Consider the following 6,090-nt stretch of genomic DNA (forward strand, 5'->3'; position numbering starts at 1 on the left):
ATAAAATAAGGGAAATCAGAGCTTGTACGGAAAGATAAAGGTGGTAGTTCTTTCCAAGGGCTATACGAGATTGGAATAATAGAAAATTGTGAAGGTGGTTCGACGAACTCTCTGCCAGGCACTTAAATGTGATTTGCAGAGTATCCATGTAGATGGAGATGTAGATGTCGACTTTGCAGTACGCTAGCGGAGGATGGAAGCCTTTCCTCACTTGCAATTACGGAACAGTCTAGAGTACGTGCCTCAAGCATTTAAGTTCTCAGCCATTCCCATTCACGTACTAAATGATCTCGTCTCAGTGTAACAGTCTAAACCAGGAGTCTGTGACACCTAGAGCGATCTCCCAGAGTGCAGTACGGGGTCCACTTTTCGACCACTAGACAGGGCAGCCTGCCATGAGTCACAAGGATGAGGAAGTTCACAGCCATCGTCAGCTGCAAAGCCACACTGTCTTCACAGTCGCTGCCAGAGATGTGACTGACAGCAGCATTTTAGTGACGCCATGCTGGGCCTCACTCCCTGCGCATTCAGCAATGATGGACTTCTATTTTTTTACATGAGAGGCAACTGGAGGCCTCCACCAAGCTGTTCCGGATGTACTACGGACGGCCGAGGGCCAGAAGAAAGAAATTAATTGAAAAAATCTACTGTCGTACTGATGTCTCTCCACAGGAGACTATCTTAAGGGCCATTATAGACTAGTGTCAGAACACTGATGTCACCTTCACAGAGCAATGTATGTATCTGCAACCTTTAACCTTTGGTACACTGATTCAAAAAAAATTATTTTATTTTGGTCATGGAGAAGAAGTTTTGGTCATGCATTTTGTAAAGTAGATATTATTGCAAGTAGAGTTTAACTGCTGCTTTTTCGCGTAAGACACCAAGGATGTGTAGGCCTTTGTGGGAGGCTTTCGAAATCTGACTCAAATGGAAGGTTGGTCTGATAGGGAATTCTTGAGTGTTGCAAAACTGAGACTAACAGGGGAAGCATAAACTTATGTAGGGTATACAGAAGCACTTAAGAGAGCCTCAACATTCGAAGGATATAAAGAAGGGTCAATTCAAAGATATACGAATTGAAATAGTGCCAGGCACTATAGGGGACAATTAGGGCTGATAACTAAGAAGAATATGGAAACCATGGAACAATTTGCATATGGGCTAAGGGAAATTAATGGATGTACCTATGAACTGGGATAGAATGATGCACTTAATGAAATTATTTTCCAATAAAGTGAACAGAGGGCTCTCGACGCTTTTTTAAGAAAGTTGCATGCACAAATATCAAGACGTGTAGACAGGGGTTAGACGGATTTTCGCACAGCAATTCAGTTAGCTATAGTATGTGAAGAGATCGATTTGTTGATTGGAATGCTTGATAAACGGACTGTGTTTGCAGCTAATATAAAATGTATCACATGTGGACAAATGGGGTATGTACGGAGGCAATGTCGCCAGCCTCCAGATGATGTGGGTAAAGTAAGAGAAAGTAATAGTTTTAGAAGTAGAGGACCAGACTGTCAGAAATGTGGAAATAATATCTGAAACTAACAACATATTTTGCCCATCCATAACTATGTGAACGTATTTTAACAAAATACACAAAAATCAGTTTTGTTCTCATTTAACGTGAGAGCAACAAACGAAGAGGAAACAACAAAATCACTGAACACAAATGCAGGTCATGTAGAGACGACCCACCTCCCCACCACAACTGAGACTGCTCTGTGCATCAGCCCTGATCTACGATATTTCTGAACCGGGGAAATATTAAGTAGTGGCGCCCAGCCACACTTCTGTAACCAGAAGCGGGAGAAGATACTACTCATGCGCAACTCACCTGCGCATGTTATGAAGCATTGCAGTCTTCCTAAAGCCTTTGACACACTTTGCTGTTGGCAGAAGCTTGGATGAGCAATGTTGTGTTGTTGTATATGGGGCATTTCCTTCGCAACTTAAGTTTTATTTTCGTTTTTTTTTTCTCTCGTTCATGTTTTGTTGCTGCAGTATTATTCTGCAATAGCGGGATACAGTAACATCCTTTGTTAGAGTATTGGTTCTTACCAGTCAAAATCACAAAAATTTAACTGAAAACTAAAACAATGAAAATTTCCCGGAATTCTAAACAATTCCCGGGTATTTCCCTTTCTTCTCCCGGATGAAAAAATTCCCGGGTTTTTCCCAGATATCCCGGTTGTCCGGGGTCATACACACCCTGACCAGATAGAGTCTTCACGCCCAGATCGACACAAATGAGCGTATTCGGCAAAGTCTGTACAATAGCAATTCAGAAGAATACCATACAGATTAAAAAATGCACCTGCAACATTTCAGAGATTGTTGGACCGAGTACTTAAGAGGTTTGAAACCATGGCAGTTGTTAGTGTATCTTATTGACACAATCGTCTATGGGAGTGATATGGGATGGCATATGCAGCAATTAAAGGAAGTTTTCCTAAGGTTAGATTTAGTATACTTAACACTGAGTACAGCAAAGTGCAATTTTGTGATGGAACAGTTAGCATACTTAGGTCACATCATAAGTAAAAGTGATTTTACAGCATACCCAACATTAATTAGAGCTGTATGTGAATTTCCTGTACCAGAATCTGTAAATGAGCTGTAATCGTTCTTGGCACTAGGAAACTAATACCGGTGGCTCAAAAAAGGATTTGTGGATACTACCATACCATTGAGACAGGTCAATTGTTGAAAACGGGTACTAAATTTTTCAGTTCAGAAGAGTGCCAGCGTGCTTTGGAGGAGTTAAACCAATCTTTAACATTGAGTCCAATATAGGTATTTCCAGATTTTAATAGAGAAATTCTTTTATATTGTGATGCATGAAACCATACACTAGACTGTGCATTGTCACAAGAGGTAGAAGTCGTTTTGAGATTAGATTAGTACTTGTTCCATAGATCATGAATACGACACTTTGTAATGATGTGGAACGTATCAGGTTAATAAAAGGTGTCTATCCAAGATATTACATTACACAAAATATTACATGACACTTAATTTTTTTTTGGAGTAGGGGGTGGGGAAATTACTCACTTAGTATATCCACAAATTCATGTAATGAGTAGAAGGAGTTGCCTTTCAGAAATTCTTTTAATATTGTTTTAAATGCTATATGGCCATCTGTCAACTTTGATGCTATTAGGTAAGTGACCAAAGACGTTTATGGCAACACAAGTTACCCACTTCTGAGTCAAATTTAGATTTAACCTTCAGTAGTGAAGATCATCCTTTCTCCTAGTTTTGTAGCCATGTACACTGCTATTACTTTTGAATTTGTTCAGATTGTTAATAACAAATTTCATAACTAAATATATATATATTATGAGGATACAGTGAAGATCCCTAGCTCTTTAAATAAGTGTCTGCAAGATGATCTAGGATGAGCTCTAGAAATAATTCTGATTACACGCTTTTATGCAACAAACACTCTTTTACTCAATGATGAGTTACCCCAGAATATGATGCCATACGAAAGCAGAGAACGAAAATAGGCATGGTAAGCTAATTTACTGAGATGCACATCGCCAAAATTTGCAGTGACCCTAATAGCATAAGTAGCTGAACTCAAACGTTTCAGCAGATCTTCAGTGTGTTTTTTCCAGTTCAACCGCTCATCAATGCATACACCTAGAAATTTTGAATGATCTACCTTAGCTACCGATTTCTGATAGAAGTCTATATTTATTAATGGTGTCTTTCCATTTACTGTGTGGAACTGTATACACCGTGTTTTGTCAAAGTTTAGTGAGAGCCCATTTGCAGAGAGTTTTCTGAAAATCATCGTTTACAATTTCATCAGTTAATTCTTGTCTGTTGGATGTGATAGCTATACTTGTATCATCCTCAAAAAGTACCAGCTTCGTATCTTCGTCAATATAGAATGGCAAGTCATTAATATATATTAAGAACAGCAGAGGACCCATTCTTGATTGTTCCCCTATTTGAGAAATCGCCAATTTTTTCCTTATTATGTGAACTGCTTATTTCAACTTTCTGCACTCTTCCAGTTAGGTATGATTTAAACCATTTGAGGGCTGTCTCATTCATACCACAGTACTTGAGCTCATCCAGAAGTATTCCATGATTTACACAATCAAAAGCCTTTGAGAGATCACAAAAAATCCCAAAGGGTGACTTACAGTTACTCAGAGCATTTAATATTTCATTAGTGAAAGTATATATAGCATTTTCCGTTGAAAAACCTTTCTGGGAACCAAACTAACATTTTGTTAAAACTTTATTTTTACAAAGGTGTGAAGATACTGTACAATACATTACTTTTTCTAGAATTTTGGATAAGGCAGTCAGAAGAGAGATTGGACAGTAGTTGTTGACATCAGATGTATCCCCCTTTTAATGCAGTGGTTTAACAATGGCATACTTTAGCCTATCTCGGAAAATACCCTGCTTCAGAGAGCTATTACATATGTAGCTAAGAATCCCACTTATCTCTTGGGAACAAGCTTTTATTATCCTGATGAAAATGCCATCAATTCCATGTGAGCTTCTATTCTTGAGAGAGTTTATTTATTATTAATTTCAGAAGGAGGGGTGGGTGGAATTTCAGTTGTATCAAACTGTGTGGGTAAAGCCTCTTCCATTAACTGCCTTGGTTCTTCTAATGAACATTTAGATCTTATTTTCTCTACATTTAAAAAATGATTATTCAAAAGGTTTTCGACTTCTGTTGTTGTTTGTCAAGTTTCCATTCGCTTTGATGGTAATGCTGTAATCTTGTACTCTTGGTTGCCCTGTGTATCTTGCAGTAATATTCCAGCCGGCCAGAGTGGCCATGCGGTTATAGGCGCTACAGTCTGGAACCAAGCGACCGCTCGGTCGCAGGTTCGAATCCTGCCTCGGGCATGGTTGTGTGTGATGTCCTTAGGTTGTTCAGGTTTAATTAGTTCTAAGTTCTAGGCTACTGATGACCTCAGAAGTTAAGTCGCTCAGTGCTCAGAGCCATTCGAACCAATAATATTCCCAATTGTTTTGATTTTGTTATCAGAGTTATTAATCTCATACATGATGCACATGCTTCTGGACTTTTTAATAGCCTTTCTTAATGTAGCACAGTAGTTTTTATAATATTTGGCTGTTTCTGGGTCATTGCCCTTTCTTGTTGTTAGATACAGTTCCCTTTTGTGGTTTCAAGATATTTTTATTCCTTTAGTAAGTCAAGGTTTTTTGCATGGTTTCTTATAATTAGATTTAACTATTTTCTTGGGGAAACAGTTTTCAAATTATCTTACAAGTGTATCATGAATTAAGTTATATTTTAAATTAACATCAGGTTCATTGTACATCTCATCCCGGTGTAACTGCTGAAGATTTTTCCTGAAATTTCTAATTGTTGAGTCATTAATTGAATGCACAACTTTGGAGGGTAGTTTTGAAATACTGAATGGAGCTACGTCATATACTGTAACTAGCCAGTAGCCTATGCATCAGGGCAACTAAATTCTGTGGAAAGAAATTATTCCTCAACGTAGAAAGATATGTTAAGATTTATTTAAGGAACAATATATTTCAAATGTTATCTGTACAGTAAATAAGTTATAACAGATTATGCGGCATTAAAATGGTTGTTGGGATTAAAGGATACTTCCAATAGGCTGTCACGCTGGACTAAGTGAAATTGATTTTGAAGTTATGCAACAATGTGGGAAGAACCACAGAAATATGGGCAGGTTAAGTACAAAAGTAGCAGTCTTACATGTTGGGGGTTACAAGCATAAGAATGGCGAGCGGCACCAAAAGCGGATGAAGCATTAAGCAGTATTTTAAGCAGTCATAGTTTTGTATGGAGGATGGGTTGCTATATAAAGAAACCAAGTTGGGGTCGCAGGTGAAGCTAAGGAATAGTGTGCTACAACAAGCTCAAAATCACATATTAGCGGGTCATGGAGCTTGCAGATCTACCAACAGAAGAGCACTGGAAAGGTATTGATGGAGGAACATGCAGACAGAAGTAAACCAGTATGCGTGGACTGCATACAGTGCACACAGAGAGCGGATTTGTGTCCAATGAGAGTATCATTGCAGGGTTACCTGAAGCATAAGGTT

The sequence above is a fragment of the Schistocerca piceifrons genome, unplaced genomic scaffold (genome assembly GCF_021461385.2).
Source record: "Schistocerca piceifrons isolate TAMUIC-IGC-003096 unplaced genomic scaffold, iqSchPice1.1 HiC_scaffold_846, whole genome shotgun sequence".
NCBI lineage: Eukaryota > Metazoa > Arthropoda > Insecta > Orthoptera > Acrididae > Schistocerca > Schistocerca piceifrons.